Source organism: Meles meles, chromosome 1 (genome assembly GCF_922984935.1).
Source record: "Meles meles chromosome 1, mMelMel3.1 paternal haplotype, whole genome shotgun sequence".
Lineage (NCBI taxonomy): Eukaryota > Metazoa > Chordata > Mammalia > Carnivora > Mustelidae > Meles > Meles meles.
In genome coordinates this window covers 62600207-62625009 of record NC_060066.1, presented here as the reverse complement: position 1 = coordinate 62625009, position 24803 = coordinate 62600207, and the positions used below count along the sequence as shown (strand labels likewise).

Sequence of the window (24803 nt, the reverse complement as noted above, 5' to 3'; positions counted from 1 at the left end):
TGAAATAAAACGCCAAAAAGTCCACGACAGGGTTTTAAGGCACTGAAGTCATTACTGAGGCCAAGTCTTTGGCTAGCATCCCCATGTCTCGGGCCCACCATGGCCAGGTCAGCCAGTCTAGCAGGTTTTATGCATCAATCTACCCTGTTGAGGTTGGAGATGCCCCAGGTAGCCCTGCTGTGTCTGGGGATCTGGCTGGGGTCCTCATCTGGGGAGGAAGTACTGCTTCTCAGGATGCCTGGTGGATTCCACACTCAACACACAACTGAGCTGGCGAACGGGTGCCTTAGCTTAGAAAAGTGGTCATTTATTCATTCATGTGTCCTCTTATTTATTAAGGGGCTACTATGTTCTGGATGCTAACGATGCAACATTTAACAGACAAAAATCCTAACCATCTTGGAATTAACATTCTAGTGGGGCCAAACAAGAAAATATGCAAAATGTGTACTATGTCAGATGCTGATAACTGCTAAGGAGAAAAAACAGAGCAGGCAAGGGAACGATGTAACGCTGTGTGAGGTCTGGGGCCAAGGATCGAGCACGTTCAAGGGTCCTGAGGCAGGAGAACCCTGTTTGCTGGAGGATGAAGCAGGAGGGAGGCACTAGGAGATGATCAGCCATCAGTTGGGAAGAGTTATAAGGGCTCGCAGGTGACCGCAAGGCGCTGGTTTAGGAAGTGGCATCCAGGTTTCAGCCCCTGCCCTCAAGGCACATACAGTTTAGTCAGAAAGACAGAAGTTAATTAACTCCACCTGTGATAAATTACAATGGGAGTAGATGCTCCCAACCGCCTTGAGGAGTATTCAAAGGAACATCATCCTGCTGAATGGCTGAATTCTATTTAGTCTAAAAGAGCTTCCAGGTCTGAAAAACTTCAATTGTGTTTTGCTAGATTGGGGAGGGACAGCACCGCCCACCGTTTATCCTCGGTGCTTTTGTGATGAAAGCAATCAAGAGATCAACGGCACACTCAGACTGGAGATGGTTCACAGTCAGTGAAGCTGTGGTAACCGAAACAAAACATAGCTTTTTGATCCCAGACTGTGGACCCCAGACCGCGACTTATGGTGGTGGTGAGGAGGGGGTGGGGGAAGGTGGCAGTTGTTGGGCAAGCCGTCCTTCTCTCTAGGAAATAGCCCAGACTTCTTTCACAGACATGTAGGGAACTCTATGGAGTTCGCAAGCAGGTCCCCTTCCCTTACGGACTGGTTTTTGTTACCCTCTTAGTTACAGATTTGAAATTTGCTACGGCAGCTGGCAAGGGATCAAGAGGCGGGAAAAAGAGTTATTTTTTGATAATGGCTTTTCAAAGGGAGGTCAAAATCAGCAACACTTTTGCATACAGAGCTCTGTATCAAGTCAGTGATGGAGAAATATATAATTAACATTTTTATTTCATTTTGTATATACACTCACATAACACAAATTCTCAGAGTGAGTCAGGGCCAATGCTAGGCCAAGTTGTGATTATCCTTCACGAGGAGAATTTTACAATTAATTACCAAATTTAGATTACTGCTAAAGCAACTGGAGGTTGGCCTCTCCCTTTTCAGAAATCCTAAGGCCCCAGGGATACAAGAGCTATCGACCGCACTTGATTAAATGTCCTATTTTGACACTTGGTATCCCTCGAAGAGTATATTCCTCCCTCCCCAGAGGGGTGGCAAACTACTCAATAAGTCATTTCTGACACTTCTGTGGAGATCTTGTGGAGGCAGGCACACAGTTTCTCTCCCTCACGGACATTCCTCCCTCTTGTTGAGCTGAACTAGGGTCACCAGTTTATGGTCAAAGTGGATTAGTATGTAATGGTGTAACCCATTTCACAGATACAAAATATGAAGACTCAGGAAAGTTAAATAAGGTTAAGGGCCAAGACACTTTGCCTTTGACCCCTAACTCATGGTCTCTTCCCTTACCCATTTCACACGACGCCCACAACTGCCGCCATCTAGATCCTTTGTGGCTTGTGAGTCGTTTGGAGCCCAGGAGACTTCAGGTACAAAGCATATCCTCCCCGTTGCCTGCCCCACTCCTGCTGTGCCCAGCGTCTGTCACCACGGCCCTCTCTCCCGGCCTGGAGCTCAGATGGGAGTCCTCCATCCTCCAGGACAAGCCCAAGCCCTGCATCTCACAGTGGGCCTTCCAATACCTGGGAAATCATCCTGGAAGGAGAGCCACTGTGGTCACCGGGCCTTTGCCAGGGGGTGGAGGGTACAGAGCACGACTGTGGGTGGTGAGAGCGTAGGTGTTAGAATGACTTTGACACAGCGCGTCCTGAGGAGGAGGCCGGAGGCCCGGGAAGAAGGATCTGGTCAGGCAGATGGCAACAATCAGAGGCGCATTGTTGAGCCCACAGGTGCAAGACCTTTGTAGACCCTCTGTTCCACATGACAGGATTCTATGATCATCTCACCGATAAGCACCACAAACCAAATGACCAGAGTTTTACCTTTGCCCGGCTTCCCTTTAGGTTCCAAGGCCTGGGCTTTGCAGAGGAGTAAAATAAATAAAATTAGCCAGCTTTAGTTACTACTGGCCCTCCGCTCGTAGACATCTAAGCGCTTACGGGCTGGATCTCAAATGCTCACATGGATGGCTGGGGAAAATTGCCAACACATGGAGCAGCTGAATACCAGCCCTGGTGTTGGGAGTATGAAGAAAGCCACATGGGGTATGCTCTCATAGCCATGCGGCAAAGGCACATTCCCTCTCAGAACTCTGGCTGCACTGTTATTCTGCCTTTTTGGTCCTTTCTGTCATTATTTTTGGCACTGCAACTCAAGCTGACCTTTTTCTGATCCATCATCATCTCTGGCCTTCCAGGGCCGGGCCACAGACATGTTCTTTTGGACCAAGCCCCAGGAATAACTCCGATTTTGTACGGGGGCTCACATGCAAAATATTAAGTTATGGCAGAATTTTTCTGCAAATATTTATTCTGCTTTGATACCGTAGTGGTTGTACTTTTCCTCCAAGCCTTTCACTTGTGCCATAATTATGTAAAAAAGCCCATACCATTCAAGTTAGTTTAGGAAAATTAATAAAAAGAATTAAGACAGTTACAATGGGGCTTATTATCTATGCCAAGCAGTGATGTAATCGCCAGCACATTCAGGAACTATACCTCTGAACACGACACTAGAAACATAAACTCCAAGTACACCTAAAGTCTTTGAATAAACAGAGACTCTAAGAAGACTTTGAGGTAGACTGCGTGTTATGAAAGGGAACAATATAAAAATGTTACAAACACAAGTTTGGAGAAGTTGAGTTACACAAGCCCAAATTCTGCCGACCGAGGCTCCATTCGCTCTGTTTTCCAAATTTACCATGAGGAAACTAACACCATACCGCCAACTAATTGTTTCAATACCTTCCTCTACAAAGTCAAAAATGAAAGGAAAAAGAGAGTCACTAGAGAATGAGCTATTTTCATTGTGTCTATATATCAGTGTGCCCACGGAGACCAGCTGGAGCTGGCCAAAGCAGAGGAAATGATCGGGGGTCCTCCGATCCCTCCTGTCATCAAGCAATTACGTCTACTGTGCCCACCTCCCCACTGAACAATATAGATACTCGCTTGATACCTTAGACATCCACAAATGACTAAAAAGAAGTTTTCCTCTTATTTCCCTACACAAAAATATTTACTTATACGGAGTACATAAGTATGTCCAGTACTTTAGAGACAAACACACAAATTGTCTGAATGCTTTGACAAGTGATCAACAGTGCTTTAAAAAGAAAAATGTTGGGGGAGGGATGAGACAGCCCCCTGTGGGTCTACCCACATTATCCTTCCTCTCACAGAAAGTCTAAACTATACAGATGGCATTACAGGGTGACCAGTATTTGAGAGACAGAGGTGTAAGGGAGTGATTTTCAGAGTGGCTTTTGGAGATAGAACTCCTGACTTCCTCTATATTTTTATAATTTCTCTGGGAAAATAAGGTTAAATGGATCATCCCAGAGATCCTCTGTGATTCAGAAGTTGAGGGGGAAGAGGTGGTCCAGAAACAAACCGACCTGATGGCAGAGATCTGAAGAATGCTGCTTCTAATTCACTGACAGTTAGAATGAGTTTGTCAGTCTCTGTAGTTAAGAAATTCTGTCCACGAGTTAGTCAATTTGCAAAAGCCAGGTTTTTACTTGTACACTTCCTTCTGTAACAGGGAGACCGTCCAGTCAGTGTACTATGTTTTTCTACTTACTGATGTGGAATAATATGATTGCAATGTGTTTTCTAAAGGTGTGTCAAAGTTCTCACTGCACTTTCAAACAGACACACTGAAGACCTTACGTGCTACTGTGCCCTTGTGTTTGCCATCGACGACTGGATGCAAGCCTGTGGCATGGCCAAGTGCAAACAGAGTGTGCCATTCGCAGCCCTGCAGCCCCATGCACGGCTGGCCAGGACCCATCATGCCTTGTGACCCTCCCGTTTCCCTTGCTTTCCCACCACAATAGTTTCTTGCAAAAGAAAAGGGTGCATGGCTAAGGCACAGGAGTCTTTTGAAATTGGCCTCATTCTGTTTGACAATTTTGGGAAATGCAAGTTAATGAACTAGAACATACCTGGACAAACTCATCTTTAAGTTCTCACTCTAGATTATCCACTCAGCACAGCATAGGCGTCAATGTATAGTCTCAGTCAGTATCTAAATATCTCTATTTGTTCTGACAGGCAGAGGACACAGCCATAGCAGCCAATGGGGAAAAAAGACAGAATTTCAAATCTCAGAAACCAGTAAGAGGCATTCTGACATCTGTTTTTGAGATTTGGTCATAAGGTGCAACTTGCAGAGACATACGTGGCTTTTAATTGCTGTGTCTTACTTACAAAAACAGTATTTTAATACATTTAATTTTACAATATCCTGTTGAGGTTATCAGACCAAGAGAGAGATTTTACTAGTATCATGTTTACATTTGCTAGGAGACTTGGTACTCGTATTTGAAACTCAAGATTTGAATTACGACAGCTTCAACAAAGGTTTAAGAAGACATTAACAATTTCAGTCTGATTCTGTTTAGAGGAATATTCGTAAAATATTTAGAGAATAAAATCTTTACTGAAATACCTGAAGATGGCATATTAAAGCAAAAGATAAACAGAAGCGCTAAGTCATGTATTTGTACCCAAAGTTATGATAACTACTTCAGTTATACATACATAAAAATTTACAGGAAGCTCAAGCTTACTGTTAATAAAGAGAAAAGTTTCAAATTTTTACATATTTTTATATTAATTTCTTTTAAAATCTTACAAATAAGATGTCATCATAATACCACTTTAGCACACTGCTCCAAGAATCCCAAAGGAATTACATGAAGACAGTTCCTTTTTAGTGAGTTAAGTACAGTGTTAATAAATATGTCAACTTCACTCAGCTTGGAGTTCCTTCTTTCTCACCATGAATACCTTCTTTACCACATGACTAGATTAAATATATGTGTCTTTATTCACACTCTCAACATTAGGATGAGAAAAAGAAAGAAATGAAAATAAAATAAGCTTTTTAAAAACAAAATGGACTTATTTAAAATTGCTCAACACCGAATTAATGGGTTAATTTAATTGGTAATTTTGGCATATATTACATGTGATCTAATGATATCAGCACATCATTTCTTTCCTTTTGAAAAAGTTAAGGGAGTACCTTCTATCTAAGGCCATAAAATTCATCGTTTGTTGTTTAAGTTATGTTCAGTGCATTCTATACCCCTACATGGTATTATACACAAGAGGCATAAGTCCAAATATATAGCTTCATTTATGATCCAACTACTGTTGGAAGATATGGCATTTTACAAATTTGTGTAGGACCCTGTGAAAATGTTGCAGACCTTCAAAGACAAAATGGGGCAGGAGCATTAGTGGTTGATAATACATCAAACTGCATTATACAATTTTATCCTAAAAATATTGTACATATTTATAATGATACCATGTGATTTTTCATGTGTTAAAAGATTCAAGGCAGACTTAACATACAAAATATTTCAAAACTTAAAAAAAACCAACATGTGTGTAATATAAATGTCATCCTTTTGAACGGTGAGTCAGAACTACTTTTAAGAATAAGCCTTTGATTTACTGCTGAACTGATTTCTCAGTGTTCAATGGGTTTGCTCATCGTTTGGCAAACATAATTTGTCACTGGCAACAGTGTTCTGTATGACTCCTGTGGCCTTTCTTTTAGATTTATTATTCCTGCTGAGAGCATCTACTGAAGAAGAATTTTTCATACTGACACCAACTCTCATCTTGCTGTGAATAATCGCATTCTCATAAAAATCATGCTTTTTACTGCAAACTTGCTGCCAGAAACATGGAAAAATATTCCAACCAGGAGCCCTTTTATCCTTTTCTGCAATTACTTTCTTACAGCCCTTACTGCCATTTGAGGAAAATGAATCCCATACCAATTTATTCACAAAGCATTTAACTGGAAGTTTTAATTTACACAGGATATTTCTGTTGTGATCACAAAGCAAGGAACTAAAGTTGTGATATTAAATAGGTGATGTTTGAAGAGATTTTCTTCCCCTCAGAGAAATTTTTAATCTGAAATTAAATAACTGCAAGAAATATTACTTCTAGTTTATCACTATTCCATGCCTGTCAGTTCATCTTCATAGCAGCAAACCACACCTCAATATAATTGTTAAAGAGATATTTGAATGTCATTTTCTTTTTAGGTGACTCCTTTCTGCAAGGATGGGGAGTGAAACTTGAGTTTAAAGGAGCTCAATGTATTAATTTAACTTCTATCATCCAGCCAGATAATTTTATAATAGTAAAAAATCCTCAGTTTTCTATAAGAGAATGTGTAGCTCAGAATAACATCCGTAGTTAATAAGTTGATGAAAATTCTGCAAGCTCATTTCTTCTGTTATTCCTGACTCTAGAAAGAAATATGCAGAACCAGATACAGGCACTTAAAAAAAGGGTTTTGTGAGCTACTAGAAGGTTCCGTGTCCCCTTTCATGTCAGCCCTTCATGAGGAAGTGAGGACTTCTGAAAGCACACTTTCTTACTAAAAAAATTCTCTCTTCTAAGTATTATCATCTGAAATCTGCACCCCGAAATCATTCCCTTTGGGTCTTCTTTTATAAGACAAAGACTTCAAATGAAAGTAAATTATTGGGGCGCCTGGGGGGCTCAGTGGGTTAAAGCCTCTGCCTTTGCTCAGGTCATGATCTCAGGGTCCTAGGATGGAACCCCACATCAGGCTCTCTGCTCAGCGGGGAGCCTGCTTCCTCCTCTCTCTCTGCCTGCCTCTCTGCTTACTTGTGATCTCTGTCAAATAAATAAAAATATTTTTTAAAAAAGTAAATTATTTAAGCTCTATTATTTTGGCATGAACTATTCTACCATAGATTTCCTCCACCCTGGGAAGCTCTGGTGTGCCCCAAACCAGTGGGTGTCAATGGGGGTAGGGGAGAAGGAGTGGGTGCCCGAAAGAAAAACTAGGGAAAAATTTCCTCCTTACTCATATTCTCACTCTCTAGCAAAACACCCCTTTTGCCATGAATATTTAAAATGACAGATGATCATGATTTGGTTGTTAATTATAAATTTGGTTGCTTATATTATTTAGGAAAATACTATATTATACACCACTAATAGAGGATTTATGTTACATATGTTATATGTTAACTGTGGAACTACAGGACACAAATTCTGTATTCTTTTATTCAGTTTGTCATGCATTCAACTATTAATGACTGACTGCCTATTTATATACCAGGCACCAAGCACACAAAAAATAAATCAGCTACAGATATCACCAGGAAGGTTGATGAATGTGACAGGGTTAAAGAGAGAGGGTGCAGGTGAGTGTCACTATAATTTTCTCTCAGGGAAGGAACCAGAATTCTTATAAAGCTATGAGAGTGCCAAACTGAATTTATCCTGCTGCTAGTCCTTCTTTCAACCTTCACCTTCAGATACATTTTTCTCAAAGTAGGTTTTGCTCTACCCAAAAATATAACTTCCGACATGGAGTGTAAGTTTCTTGGAAGCAGGCAATGCATTTCACTTTCTTTTCTGTCTCTGCCTTTTAACCAGATAGTGATCAATATGTACTTTGGAAAAATCAAGCTGGAACCAATATATTCTGAGGCAGCTGGGCATCTGAGGGCCTCTAGGATGAGCCTTCACCTTGCCTATCCAATGCCATGTCCATCTGCGTACCCCTCACATCCCACTGCGCCCCTGTATGCTTCTGCCAGGCTAGTCCCGGTAAGCGTGGCCTCCTCCACTCCAGTTTACCAGATGATAGTTGTGTCTTACTTGCTGGCGGCCCGCCTTCCCTCTTCTTTCTCTCCTGGTCAAGAAAATTTCCCTGTTAAACTCGTGGTTGCCTTTTGTTTCCCCCCCACCCCGATGTATGCTCTGTAACCCCCTGTCTGAAATAACAGTAGTGACAAACACTGAGAACCTACTGTGTGTTAGGCACAGTATTACGTGTGATTTCCAATCATCCCCAAAATACACTTGCTGGATCAGCAGATAATAAACTCTTTGAAGGAAGAGAGAATTTCTCATGAGTCTTTTTCTCCCTATTTATTTTTTAAACAGGACCCTACTTCTCTCTTGAGCAGACCAAACACACAGATGGTACAGAATGAATCCCTTCTGATCATCAGACAGAATTGAGTTATGACAGAATTGACGACCAAGCCAGAAGGGACGTGATAATGTTGCTGCCTTAGGTCACGGAAGTGTTAGAAAGCAGTTTTAGGAGAAATTTATTTTGTCTGATCATAATACATACTCATGTTGAAAATTCATGCAAACCTAAAAAAGCATATAAAAGAAAGAAACTTTAATCCCATCCTTCAGAAGTAACGTTAAATTCATCCTTCCTGCCCTCCTTCTACTGACTTAACTGTCCAAAGTTCCTCACAGTCTTCATAAGGCTTACATTGTCAGAGGAGGAGACACACCCAAAAAGCAGGTCGAACGAGACTTGTGTTACAGCTACTGTCTCCTCCACTCAGCAATATGGAATAAGATCTTTTTATATTAATCATCTGTGTTATCTTTTAAATTATTCTAATATTCCATGTTGTGTATGTTTCATATTTCTTTTAACCAACAATGGCTGATCATTTCCAATATTTTTTTTGGGCTATCAGTGTTTGTAGGGCAACAACTATCAGTTCTCCTTACTTTTTTTTTTTTTTTTAAAGATTTTATTTATTCATTTGACAGATAGAGATCACAAGTAGGCAGAGAGGCAGGCAGAGAGAGAGGAGGAAGCAGGCTCCCTGCCAAGCAGAGAGCCCGATGCGGGGCTCGATCCCAGGACCCTGGGATCATGACCTGAGCTGAAGGCAGAGGCTTTAACCCACTGAGCCACCCAGGCGCCCCGCTTTTTTTTTTTTTTTTTTAAGATTTTATTTATTTATTTGACAGAGAGAGACAGAGAGACACAGTGAGAGAGGGAACACAAGCAGGGGGAGTGGGAGAGGGAGAGGCAGGCTTCCTGTTGAGCAGGGAAGCCGATGCGGGGCTCAATTCCAGGACCCTGGGATCATGACCTGAGCAGAAGGCAGATGCTTAACGACTGAGCCATCCAGGCACCCCCCTCCTTATAATTCTATTTAAGCATCTAAAATCATGTTTGGTGCACAGCACAGTCATTGTTTAATAAGTGTTTTAGTGGCCACTGTGAAGAACTTGCTTCAACAGGTTTATAGCATTTATATATATCCTTAGGCAGTATTATATTTTCCTCAACTGATATCTTTTATCACTCAGAGTGTTGTTCACGATACACCTTCTGCTTAGACCACTCTTCTCCAAAGCCCACCCCATGCAGCTCTGTGGGTCCCTGTCAATCCTTCGATGGTAGTTTGAGTGTCAACCTCACCTTTCTGCACATCCACGCTCCATGCCCCTCTTACTCTGTCTTCCACAATGCTAAGCTCCTTGAGAATGGGACTATCTTCATCTTGTTTGTCATTATCACTAAAAATAGTTCCACAAAATCCATTCATTTCTTGCCTCAACTTAAATATTAAGTCTTCCAATATTCTCTTAGATTTGGGGAGAGCCCTTCTTGTCAGTCTCTGTAAGGCCTTCAGCCAATGAGGAGTGACTTCTGCTTACCACCATTTTAATAGGTACATGATCATAAGTAGAATGAAATATTCAGGGGCGCCTGGGTGGCTCAGTGGGCTAAAGCCTCTGCCTTTGGTTCCGGTCATGATCCCAGGGTCCTGGATTGAGCACTGCATTGGGCTCTCTGCTTGGCGGGGAGCCTGCTTCCTTTCCTCCCTCTCTGCCTGCCTCTCTGTCTACTTGTGATCGCTAATAAATAAATGAAGTCTTAAAAAAAAAATTCATTTTTGCCCTTTAGAATTCAAGTGATTTTTGTTACATTTTAAGACAAGTAAATGTTATAATTCCTACTTGAAAAAGAGAAAATGTTCCTATTTCATCATAACTCTCTCTACAGGTTCTTATTATGTACTTGCAAAACTATCTTTCAACTGTTAATTTTCCAAACTACTGATTTTTTTTGCTTGACTCATCTATCTTATCTCCCAAGTCCAGTAGGGTGGCGATATGTGTTTAAGACCAACAATTCCCACTAGCTGAAGAGATACCTTGGACATAAGAGCTCCCTTGAACTTTCTGACAGAATGCCAATACCAGGAGATAAATCTTAGTCAATTATTTTTGAGGAGGTGAACAAATTTGCAAAATAATGAGGACGAAAACAGGATCCTCTCCCCTGCTTGGGACCCTCCACCTGTCCCACAAAGGAGTAGCACACAATTAAAAGCGAGAAGAATCCAGGATTTAGAAAGCGTTTCCTTAGAAATGCTATTCGCATAGAGGCTCTATTGTAACTGCACTGAAATGGGAGAAGTCTCCAGGGACTGCAACTTAGACACATTTTGGGGAAGCTGAAGTCACAAGGTTTTCTCCCAAACTAGTCAATCTAAAAGAAAAGAAAAATTCCTCTCTGTACTAAGCAAACTTCCTATGAGGGTAACTGAGTAAAATCTGACTTTACAAAATAGCGACTCACTCCCAGCCTGAAGATTAGCGAGCACCTGTCAAAATCAAGACTTTAAATGAAAAGCCTGTCATATGGGACACCAACAGGTCCGTTTCACAGGATTTTTAAATAAACTGACAGCCATCCAGCCAGCTCTGGGAAAGGTGAAGCAGTACTTCTACTCAAGAGAGGATGGTATTCCTGTTTATTGACGGTGCTCCCCCCAGGGGGTCCTCACTGCTCCTCCGTGTCCCTGTGCCACCTCTGAGGCTGGTCGAGTTGACTGTGTGAAGGTCACACATGAGTCAGAAGCAAGGGCGGAACTCCGGTCTCTCCATCCCTGAAGTGTCCCCTCTTTCCTCAGACCCGCCCCCACCCCCCGCGGCTTCATCTTCAGAATAAAGAGACCCTGGCCAAATCAGGAAGACCCTTTGTTTCAAGGGCAGCTTAACCATGAGGGTGCTAGCGGGACCCCTCTTGCCTTATGGGAGTCGTTCATTCCATTTTTCCAAATCAGGAATCTCCAACACACGCTTGGAGCCTGTGTTTCCGAACGAACATTTCACAGGGGGACCCCTGCTCTGAGATAACTGTTCTTTTTTATCCAGTACATTCCTTCCTGGGAAATCTTAACCGCTTTCAAGGGTGATGACTTCCAGCTCGGTTCTCTTTTCCAAGCCTCAGACCCGTACGCGGTACTGTGTGCTGATTCCATCTGTCTGTCCAACCCGTGCTTTAAGTCCAATACCTCAAAACCGAAGTTGCCACCTTCCTTCCCAAGCCAACTAACTGTCCTGTGGTTTTATACCTGATTACTCAAGCCAGAAAGTAACCTTCTTGCTTCCCTACCCCCTATGTTGAATACATTCCCCACTTTATCCAAACTAGTTTCTGAGATTTCACATCTGGCCTGGTACTCTGTTTCTGCAGGGAAACCGGTGATTTCTCATTTAGATTACCGACGCCTTTGACCTCATGATGCAAAGCACATCCTTGGTCATGCTAAACATTCTTTAACGGTCACTGTTCACCGTTGGCATTTGTGTCAGCAGAGTCTACAGAGCCTTTCATGACTGGGTTCCAGTCCCCCTCTCTACCCTCGGACCTCACAACCGCCGCTCATGCTCTGTGCTTCATAACTACTCAGCTGGGTCGCTAAATGCCATGCCCTCTCATGTCAAAGATCCCTTCTTGGGAAGCCATTTCTCTGAGACTCACAGCCTTGCCACCACCTCTCCCTCAACCTGAGGGACCCACCCTGTCTTTGGACTCTAACTAACAATGTCCTTACGTGTCCCCATCCCTGGGGCGATCATTCTGTGATAGAACTGTGCTTTCGCTTTTCTGTCTTCACAGAGCATCCAGGCTCCTTGAGGGTGCAAATGTATTTCATCTCTTCTCCTCTATGCCTCATAGACTGTCCAGAACGGAGGAAGCATGTGTACGCTTACAGCACATCAGCTCTCTTTCTCTGTAATACAGGGGCTTCAAAAGCAGCATTTCTGTCTATTCAACAGCAGGGATTTAAAACCACACATCTGTCCACCTGCTGACTGCCTGCCTCTCTGTTTATCTACCACCACTGCTCTCCCAACTTGCTCAGAACAGATTTTAGATTGTTTGAGTAGCTACCGTTCGGAAGACATGGCGAGAAGCAAAGCTTTCAAAGACTACATCAGAGAAAATGCCATTATTGGGCTCTGCTGTATGACCTCACGCTACTACCTTCTCTATGTTGCTGAGGAGCAAGTGTCAGCTTGTAAGACGCAGCTACTGAGGTTTAGCACAAGGAGAGCTGTGGCAGGAAACCCCCGCTTCGACCCCAGCTTTCCCAAAGTGGCTCTGGGCAAAAATCACTTCACTTCAGTTTCAGGCACGGATATGCCGGAGATGCTGAGATGGAGTTCACAGGGCTGAGGGAGCATCAAAGTCAATGCTTTCTGACGGATGGGAGGAGTTTCCCTAAGTCCTGCTGCCTTCCAGTCTTCCCTACTCGACCAGGGGTGGACCAGCAGCCCGAGCCCAACAGTGCAGCCCCCCTGTTGTAAGGGGGTGCCCCCAGGGAGAGGCTGCTGAGTGGCCAGGAGACTCCATACCCAGCAAGGCTCTGCTCCACATTGCAGGCTACCAGCAAGCTCCATGAGCCCTCCTTCAGAACATGGGGCCGGAATTGGACAAGGAATGGAAAACTTATCCACACAAGCGAAGACACACGTGTCTTCTTGACACGAAGCCAGCATCCTCATTTTCTACGAAGGAGCAGCACAGTGTGATGGAAGCCAGATACAGTAGCTATTTAACTGCTAACAGTGAATCTCCTGTCATGGAACTGGGGGCGGGGAGGGGTGGTGGGGATAAGGAACGAGCCGGAGAAGTACCATGTGATGTGATGTGCCTGGAATGAGTTGCATTTGCAAATTAAACACTGGCAGATGTTGCTGTTGCTTCTGGTGGGATTACTTTTGGAATTCTACATGGGAATTTTGGCAGCAACCCAGCTACGATCTCATTCCCTAACCCCTCGAGTCACCCCTCTTCTTCCTCTATAACTCTACTGTCCAGGGTTCTCGACATGTAGAAGATACCCAAAAGCAATAATAGCAGCTTAGACCCCATCAGCGCTTCCTGTGGGCCAGTGCTGGTTCTATGCCCTTAGCAGTACAGAAGCACTGAATCTTCTCATGGACCCTATGAGCCACATACTATCATTATCCGATTTTACAGACAGGAAATGGAGGTACAGAGGCGTTTCTCCATGAATGAGTGAATTCACGAGTTCAACTGCTGGTACCTTAGTGCTATAAGATAACAAACCACATAAATACAGGACTTTGAGTCAAGTTGGAATAGGTGAGTCATTGATTACAATTCAATCACTTGCTAATTATAAGAAATAATAACTAAAGAAAATAAAAAATAAAACTTGCTGGGCAATTCATGGTAGTATTACACCACTGCTCAGAAATCAGTCTTTTTTATTACAGAAATTATTTTTGTAACATTTTTAATGTAGAGAATCTTTTATCTTTCTTTTCACATAAATACCTTTTCTGTTAAAACTTAACCTGGAACCATACTGTATGTGATTTTATATCATACTTCTTCCATGTATATTGTATTTTGGCATTAGAATTTTGAAAATAGGATTTTAAGAAAAGGCTATCAAAATGTAACATCTTGGGCAATCTCAATTGTTTTTAAGGCTGTGATTAACCATTTACTTGTAAAAAGATAACTCGGGCAAATTATAAAAGCAGAGGTTCTGGGGCACCTGGGTGGCTCGGTCTGACTCTTGATTGTGGCTCAGGTCATGACCTCAGGGTCTCTCCCTCTCCCCGGTCCCCACCCACCCACCCCATGCTTACATGAGTGCTCTCTCTCTCAAATAAACAAATACAAAAGCAGGAGTGCTCATTATAGACTATCAATTTGAAAATTTTGGAAAACATTTAAGAAACAAGTAAGAGCCTTCTATGTACCAACTCCCGTGTTAGAAGCTTAGGATTCAAGGGGCCAAGCCATTGTCTCTGCCCTTCAGGAACCATCTAGTAGGGAACAGAGAACAGTAGACAGAAAATAGTAATAATAGAGTGCTAAGTGTTGTTATAGTGAGAACAGCCTCTTCTTACCACTGCCGAACTCCCCGCTGCCAGGCAGCATCTGGACCTGTCAACCCTCTCTTTCTTCTTATCTTGTGTTCCACATGCCATCCAACTTCTCTTCTATCCAAGAAATTCACTCTTGCCGTTGTTCTCTCTCCTTGCCATACCATTTATCTTTTCCTTTCTACTGAATCATTCCCACTGGCATCCAACATGCCTAAGTGTCTTACACTGAAAATCTACAGTCTCCCTCGATCCTCTGATCCCCTCCACACACCACACACACCACCCCATCTCTTTGCATTCTATTCCTGTGGAAACGCTCAATCCTTCCTGTCTTCACTTTGTCAACCTTTATGCTCTCCTCAAACCACTCTAATTGGGCTTCTGTCTTCCTGCTTCATTGAAATGGTCTTATCAGACTCATTAACCACTAAGATTCTCGCCAAATCCAACAGTCACTTCTCCGTTCTCAACTTGCTCAACATTGGTGGATTTGACACAGTGCATCCTTCCCTTGTTCCTGAAATGCTATTCTCTAGACTTCTGTGGCACCCCATACTTTTCCACCTACTTCATTCCTTAACACTCTTTCTTGAAAGTTCTTCTTTCTTGGTCTTCTTCTGCTTATTAGAGAGTCTAATACTCAATCTTAGGTCCTCTTCTCAATTGGCACTCTTTCCCATTTAAGATGCATTTATGACTTCTAAAACTCTATCTCCAAATTTGCTTCTCTCCTCTGAGAACCAAACCTATATACATATTTGTGTGTGTGTGTGTGTGTGTGTGTGTTGTGTGTATAATCTCTTGACTTGGATGTTGAGTATGTATCTCAAACTTAATATGCTCAATCCAGATACTTGAGTACAACCTTCCACACCCTCATCACCTCAAACCCACTCCTTCTCATCTCAGATAATCCATCCCCATCTAGTTGCTCAGGTCAAAACTAAGTGGTCATCCTTGACTCAGCTTTCTTTCTCCTCCCACCTCTGATCCCTTCTTCCTGCCAGTGCTTCCTCCAAGTTATACTGTACATCCTACAACTTCTAACCATATCCAGGACTGCTATAGTCTTAGCTCAAAGCTCCCTGGCTGGTTCAACAGTCTCCTAATTGGTCTCATTGGTTTCAGTCTTGCCTTATTCCTCAAATGATAATCAGACTGACCTTTTAAGACTATGAACACTGATCTATCATGGCCATGCTTAAAATTCTCCAATGGCTTCCTACTGAAATTAGAAAAACAATCCAGCTTCTTCACCACAGTCTATGAGAAACTTCATGATCTGGACTTTGTCACTGTTCCCCCATTCACTCTGTTGTAGCCACAAAGATCTTGTTCATTTTTTTTTTTTTTAAGATGTTATTTATTTATTTGACAGAGAGAGAGAGATCACAAGTAGGCAGAGAGAGAGAGATCACAAGTAGGCAGAGAGAGAGGAGGAAGCAGGCTCCCTGTGGAGCAGAGAACCCGATGCGGGGCTCGATCCCAGGACCCTGAGATCATGACCTGAGCCGAAGGCAGCGGCTTAATCCACTGAGCCACCCAGGTGCCCCGATCTTGTTCATTTCTTGAAGGAGTGAAACACACTTCCACTTTAGGGCCTTTGCACTTGCCATTCCCTTTCCAGAATGTTTTTCTGTAGTTTCACCTGCTACCCTCCACCTCCTGGTTTCTTCCCTCTCCTCAGGGATACCATTTCCTGAACATCTCAGCTAAAGATGCCCCCCTTTAGCTGATCCACTCTTATCCAGTTACTCTTTTTCTTTATAGCATTTATTTCTGCATGAAATGATTTCATTTACATAGTTTTTATTTCCTTCTTCCCTCCAGAGTGCAATTCCACGAGAATAACCTTGACTCAATCATCACTATATTCTCAGCATCTAGAACTGTGTCTGACCCTTAATGGTTGCTTGATATGTATTAACTATTGAATAAAGGACAGAAGCAACAAGATATAAAGAGATTACAAAATGCTGTGAGCATTTCATTTTTGGAGCATCAGAGAGAAATGGCATTTGTAATCCCATCATCCAGACTGGTGACTTTTAATATATTCACCTCTAGTTATCTTTCAATATCATATACGTTAAAATAGGATCATATAGTATGAGTTATTTTGCAGACTCCTTTTTAAGCTCGAATATATTATGGTAGCTTTTAAAAATATTTTTTCTCCAGTATTTTTAATATGCCATATTTTTAAAAAAAAAATTAATAAACTTTTATTTCTTAGAGAAGTAATAGATTCCCCCCAAAATGGACAGAGATTTCCATATGCACCCTGGCTGCATGCATGCGTAACTTCCCCTACTATGGACATCTTACATCAGGGTGTTACATCTGAAATAATCAATGAACCTACACTGACACATCATCACTGCCTATAGTCCATTGTTTACAGTGGAGCTTACTCTTGGTGGTGTACATTCTATGGGTTTTGACAAATGTATAATGTTGTATACCCACCATTGTAGCATCACACAGAATAGTTGTACTACCTAAAAAATCATCTGAGCTCCACCTACTAGTCCCTTCCTCCCTCCAACCCATGGCAACCAACTGATCTTTTTACAGTCTCCATAGTTTTGTCTCTTCTAAAATGTCCTATAGTTGGAATCATATGGTATGTAGCCTTTTCAGATAATAATGTTGTACATTTTAACATTACATTTACACTGTATTATAGAGCCTACTTTTTAAACTTGAAATGGACCATGAATATTTTCTCTGTATTTAATGTAGTCTTAAAACAATTTTCAATGCAGAGGTATTATCATTTATTTCATTATGAATCTATTTTTGGATATTAAAAACAGTTCTGTACTTAAGAGGTAGGAAAAAACCACCATGGGGAGATACAGAGTGGGATGAGTAGATTCCTAGATAGCACCAGTCCTGTATTTGAATCTGTCACTCAGTAGCTGTATGAGCTTAAGCAAGTTTTGGTTTAATTCCCCAAGCTTTACTAAGCTCCTCCATCAAATGGAGATAATGCTGATGTTTCTATTAGAGAAACCTCAGGGTATGAAGTGGAATAATGTATGCAAAGCATTAGGACAAGTGGTCACTGAATGCTTATCACTACTGTATCAGTTATCCGTCTACAACTCTCCTTTCTTAGAATACAAGCTAAAAGTACAATTACCAAGCCCCCCCCAGCCCAAAAAATCAGCACATTAAGCTACTGAATACATATTATCAAACTGCTTTTCTGAAAACTTGTACCAATTTATATCCTTATCAGTAATGTACAGAAGTTTTTATCTTACTGCACCGCAGACCATTTTACTGATTTAAAATCTTTGCTGATATAATGGGCAACAGGCTGAACACTCACTCTCTGACATTTCTAATTACCAAAAGTGAACCTTAACATTTTTCCTTTTTGTGTGTGGACGATTTGAACGTTCTTCTCTTGCGAATGATCTGTTCAACGTTTGTTGCTCATTTCTCCTATTGAGCTATTTCTTTCTTAGTTTTTCTGAGTTGACATATTAATTCCTTATTTTATCAATTAAAAAGTTTATTTTTTATTTAATGTTTTCAAAAATATTATTTGTTTTCTACCCTGATCATAAAAGAAATAAGCATGTTTTATAGAAAATTTAGAATATACAGAGAAGCATAAATAAAAATAATCAACCCCCAAGTCCCAGATACAATCAATGTTAAAATTCTAGGCTGTATCTTTCCATATATTTTTTGTTCTTCCATTTATTTTGCATTCAGTATATATTTACTGAGTGCCTTCTATTGGGTCAGATCCTCTGCTAGAAAAGTAGCTGTTGAATATATTATGCATAGGACATATAATTTTTTTTAACAGAATTGACAGCAAACTATATGTGTGGGTCTATTTCTTAAAATAGTGCTTTTTAAAAATGAACATTTTTGAAAAAAAACATACACAGCTTGATGAATTTCACAAACGGAATACTCATGTAATCAGCACCTGGGTCAAGAAACAAAACATTATCAGAATTTCATAATTCAGAAATGTTTATTATTATAAACATTTTCCTTTATCTCTGATAAAAGTAAAAAGTCTAGATATAAAATGTGTGCTATTTTTTAGGCTCTTGAGGTTTATCATCAAACAGCTACCCAAAAATTTACTTCCTGTAAGCAATGTGAGATCTTTTTTTGATCTATCTATACTTTCTCTTTTATTCTTTCACATTTTAACTCTTTAACTGACTCGTTTCTGCATATAAGTTGAATAATCGATTCCTTCATCATTAGTTTGCTTGGATTAATTTAAACCATACAGAAGCTTTCTAGAAGTTGGGGCTGTGCCTGTGCGATCTTTTCTCCCCATAGTTAGTCCAATGCCACTGTAGACCAACACAAATCTTCATATCATTGTAGAATTATAAAATATTTAATATCGGTTGAGCTGGATGCTATTACTTTTTGTCAAAAACTTCTGGTTATTTTTTGCCTATTTATCCTTTCAAATGGACTTTAGGGACGATTTTACAAATTATTAGAACATGTTACAAAAAAGAAAAGGAAAGGAAGACAGCTTTTATTCAAATCTTCCTTTAGATCTCGCAGTAAGATGTCAAAGTTTTATTCATCTATTTCTCACAAATACTTGTTGCATAGGTTACTCCTTATTTTTCCTTTTTTAAATTTTTTTGTTTTGGTGTTACAGTGACTGCTGCTACTTTAAAATTATAATTAAAAGTTTTGCATGTCTGGCTATAATAGAAGAAAGTTACAGATTTTTAAATTTAATTCCATAATTGTTCACTTTTTTGAAGTGCATTATAAATTCTAAGACTATTCCAATAGGTTCCCTTCAGTACTCTATGTATATCAAATTTTCTGCAAAAACCAATCATTTCCATCACTTTCATTTTATTAGTTATAGCTCACATCTTATTGTGCCTCGAATTCCTAAAATAATGCTGAATAATAGTGCTGAGAGAGGGCATTTTTTTTTTTCCCCTTTTGTAATGACAACATGCCTATTTCATTTTACTGCTAAGTACAATGTTGGCTGTCATGGTAGGGTTAGTATCTTTTATTATGTTAAACAGTTACATACAGTTTGACTCCTAACTTTCTGTTGAAATTCAGAATTAAAGATGCCCTTGACTATATATATATATATATAGCCCCTTGACTTATATATTTTTATTTCTATTTCTTATTTTAGATAAAAGATGACAGAATCTTGTAAGAAATGATGAAACAGGAAGAATACTTCAAATGACTCATTAGTAATAATAATAATAATAATAAAATATGGACATTGCTTCTTTTCAGCCACCAATTACATCAAATTCAGTATTCATTTATTATGTCTAATAATCATTCGTTACTTGAAAACTGTAGTTTGCCCTCTACACTGAGAGTTTTGCTGTTACTCTTGGCAACTAAGGAAATGGAAAAGGCCAAACAACTTACCTTAAAACAGAGTAAGGCAAAGACAACTCTACTGTCTTCCATGGGGAAGGAAGTAGGAATTGCTATTCTGAGATGACAGGTTAAGAATTCGGTCTAGGGACGCCTGGGTGGCTCAGTTGGTTAAGCGGCTGCCTTCAGCTCAGGTCATGATCCCAGCGTCCTGGGATCGAGTCCCACATGGGGCTCTCTGCTCAGCAGGGAGCCTGCTTCTCCCTCTGCCTTTGCCTACCACTCTGTCTGCCTGTGCTCGAGCTCTCTCCCTCTGTAACAAATAAATAAATAAAATCTTAAAAAAAAAAAAAAAAAAAGAATTTGGTCTAATTCATTTATGGTCAAAAGGTAGAAGGAAATATTTGGGCTGTTATGAAAGATGCTACTAGGAGTTTAAAAAAGGTGATACTACTGGTTTGCTTAATTCATAAGGAGAAAATAAGTATACAAAAGCCTATGTACAGAGCTGAAAACAACAAGTGGCATATTTGTGTATGTGTATATGTGCATGGGTTTGTTTACATTTGGAATATATTGATGTGTGCACACATTTTCATATAGGTGCTCTTGGCGTGTGGAAGGGACTGGAAACAGAAAACAGCTCAAGCCCTTCGTGAAGTGTCCTCTTCTGCAAGCACCCACGAAACCTTTCTGTGGCAACAACCAGAATTTCCAGCATCCACCAGAAAAGCTGGACTCTGGGCCCGAGAGTTTCTTCCTACGTATAGAGAATAAGACACTTTCTAGGTGCCTTATTTTTTCAGCTCAAATCAACTTCTGAATTAGCTTAAATCTTTACATTTTTGGAAACGTAAACATTAGATCACTACAGAATGCATCACTTGAAATTGAAGCTACTGAGCATTGGCAAGGCTGATACTTTGAAGATAGATTTTTCTTTCCTAGCTAAAAATAAATTTACAAACAACATATATTAAAATAATTAGCAGGTGATAACCCAATGTTTGGAATAACAAAATATTACTAGAATTTTAAAGGCTGAATTAAACCAAGAGGCAAACTGATTTTTTTGCTTTATAAGGAAAATCATGACAGGGCATCTAAGTACCTGCTTTTAGCTTGAGTCATAATCTCAGGGTCCTGGGATTGAGCCCCACTTCAGGCTCCCTGCTCAGTGGGGGAGTCTGCTTCTCCCTCTGCCCCTGCTCTTGCTCTCTCTCTTTCTAATAAATAAATAAAATAAATAAAATAAATTAATAAATTATAAAAGATTATAAATAAATTAAATAAAATCTTAAATAAATAAATCTTGAATAAAATAAAATCTTAAATAAAAAATCTTGAATAAATAAAAAATAAAATCTTTGGGGGAAAAAAAGAAGAAACAAAGAAAAAAGAAAAATCATTACAGCTCCCTTCCTTTAAACCATGGCAACATTTAGAGAACTATCCAACTCCCTTCCATGGCCTCTGACTCACCAAACACAGGCTAGCTTCTACCGACACCAGAACCTTCTATCCCCAAGCTTTTTCTTAGTAGAAAAGGTGAAAACAAGGGGCTACCAATAGCAGATGCTTAACAATCAGGTCTGGGACAGGAATCTATACATAGAAGACCAAAGAAAGGAATGAAATATTTATGTAAATCCTAACACCAAGGAATCCTCTGGTCTGTCCCCACCGTCCCCACAACATACGAGGAGGAGAATGCTCCAACGTAGCTTCACACTTAACCAGGTGAATGTGATGTGTCCAACACCTGCACAGGAAGACGGAAGGGTGGGGAGCATTCCTGCCACTTCCCGACCCTGATCCCTGCAGCTGGGGAGTGTGGACTGAGACCAGAACCTCTTGAGGCCCACCACGCTGACAACACCAGTTAAGCATGGCAGCCCTCATGCCAGCGAAAAGATACTACCTGACACCACACAGAGAGAGAAAATTCCATATAAGCTTGCACCTTATTTTTACTTACTTCTTTCCATCTTGATGTAATATTTGCCATAACTGTGGACAAATATAGCAGGAGAACTGACCAACGGCAAGTTAAACTGAAACATTATCGTATACGAAAGGCCTTTCCTCACTCTGCAAGTTGCCTTTCAGTAAAAAATCCAACAAAAAGAACCCTTTCTCCATTCACTCAGAAAGAGTCATACTTTACTAAAGAAGCTGAGGGGGAGAAAAACCACCTCTAGTTCCATACTGTCATTCATAAAAAATGACTTCCATACAAGCGTCATCATACTGCACGCGGAGACCTTTTGGTAAAATGATACACAGGACGTTAGTCAGACTTAGAAATAGGAAAGGCAGAAGTACACTATGGAACTGAAGTCTAAACCCTTTCTGGTGGGGGAAGATATAATTTCCTTTGATAATTATGTCTCCCTGTCACTCCTGTTCCTGAACATGTCAAATATTTTTAGTGATACAAAAAAACCCCAAGTTTCTCCTTTTTATTATCCCCGATCAACACAACTAATTTAAATCCTGATTGCTTTTATTAAAAAATATTACTAAACGATAGGTGACAAAACTTTTACAACCAAAAATGATTAACTTTGTTTTAAAAAAATTACAGTATTTCTAAATTATTTTAAAATGATATACTAAATTTCCTAAATAATATCCTAATAACGATTTTAAGCATATATTACAAGACAATACAAGAGCTGTTCCGGAAAGCCTCTCATATAGTGTGCTTCATTATTCAGACTCTCTTACAAGGCAGAACTGTGAATTAACCAAATTATACAGAGGGGCTGCTGGCAAAAATTAACATTTTAAAAGAAAATGAGGCCAAAGGTCAACAATTGGAGTTCAGAAATCACACTTTAAGCTAACCAATAGATCATTAATCTCCTTGAAATTACTTGTATCAGAGATCTTAGAAAGCTAAAAACATGTAATTTAAATATATTAAAATATCCATGCCCCCCACCGCAGCACATTGCTTATTAGAGTGTGAAATCAAGCATTACCACACCATTTCTGCCTGATGAGATAATTTTGGTTTTCTTGGGAATCTAATGCCAATACATTTATTTTTCCCAGGAAATAATTTTGCTTTTTATTTTGAAAGAAACTAATATTTGCAATGACCAGTCCCACGTTTGTTGAATCAGAAAAATATAAAATGAAAGATTGAAAGAAGCATAAGAACCAATTTATTTTTAAAATATAGTGCAAACTTAGAGCAAGTAAACATTTTTCAAAGGCAGAGGCTAAATGGATATTTCATTTTGCTGATACCTTTATATTATTCTTGAGTAAAGTAACTTAAAATCAACTTTTGTAAGGTTGTAAGCCTAAATAATGTTTCTACCATTGATTTTTGTATTTGGTTTATTCCCTTCTCTATTTTACATAAAGAAGAGTCCTTATACCAAGAACAGAATCAGATATTTTAATGACTGCATAGAACCCCGGACTTCTTCCTTTTCTTTTTGTTTTAATCTGGGCTTATGGAAAAACTATATCCCCCACATCCCTAAGCTAGAACTTTCAATATGTATTTTTCATGTATTTGTCTGAGCACTATTTCCAGACACTCTCCGTATATAGTTCACTGTGAATAATGTCCTTAAATAAATAAAAATCCAACTATATTATATCAAAACCAAGTTTGGAAGTTTTTTGGTCTATATTATACCGAATTATTACTTTGCCCAACTTCTCACTTTTCACCACATAGTTTTGGCACTGCATAGACGAAGCTTTGATATTTTTAAGAAGGTAGAATTTAAAAGCAATAGCAAATTACTGCTAATTTCTTCTTGATGGGTGCTATTAACACCTATTAACATCAATAAGAGTAACAAGGTTATACCCAAGACAAAATATCAGCTTAGTCTGAATCATTAGAAACAAATGGAAACTTGCGGAAGGAATTTTAACATACTAGTAAAATACGGAATTTTTTTGTGTTGTTATGAAGTGATTCACAGCCATAAATCAGAAACAGCTTTTGAAAATAAGAATGATTATCAGGCTCTCCTAAAGGCAACTCTGAACTTGTCACTCACTTGGAATATTTCTACCTTAAAAAACAGTAATGCCTTACATATAATTTCCTTAAGGAAAGCAAACACTTTAAAATGAAAAAAAAAAAAAAAATTTGTATTTTACCCTAAGTGTAAAAATAAATATTTCACTAAGGAATGGGGAAAAAATGAAGCATATTTAAATAATTTTATTGCACTGGAAGTTGCCAATTCGTCTATGAGTAGTTTCATTGCAGATGAAAAGAAATCAAAATACAGGACAGATGTTGAACAAACCGCATTTAAGTTCTGTCACACACTGGCATTTTTCAAATGATTTTGGCTCATCTATTAAATAAGGTGTGTTTTGCTTGATTTTGAAAAGGGAAACATCAGGAAATATTTAAAGGCCAATTGCCGCCAATTAACTTTGATCAGTAAAAGTTCTATTTGAGTCTTTCAGATTCTTCTGCTGTCTGAAATAACATACATTTATAAAATCTACCCAAACAACAACTTGATGATTAATGCCTGTTGGCAGGCCTACCACAAGCTTGCTTAACAGCAGGATTTAAATAAACAACTGTCTCTATTAAGAAGAGAGTGAAGCGTAGTGATAGTTGTGTGTTCTTATAATGGAGATAGGAGAAACAATATTTGTTATTCTTAAGAATGCTGCTAACTGAGATCATCATATTTGACGGTGCCCATGACATTATTACTTAACCATCTTACAAAAGTTTCCCCCCCAAAACTGTTACGGGCAAATAAAATCATCAGCAGTTTGACCTAAGAAATCCCAGCAAGTCCAA

The 24803-nt window shown here is 39.8% G+C and overlaps 1 protein-coding gene across 1 annotated transcript in view; it reads right to left on the bottom strand.

Moving 5' to 3' along the window:
- The window catches only part of EYA1 (EYA transcriptional coactivator and phosphatase 1), a 178046-nt gene that overhangs the window by 31079 nt on the left and 122164 nt on the right, over window positions 1-24803 (bottom strand). The window lies entirely within an intron of this gene.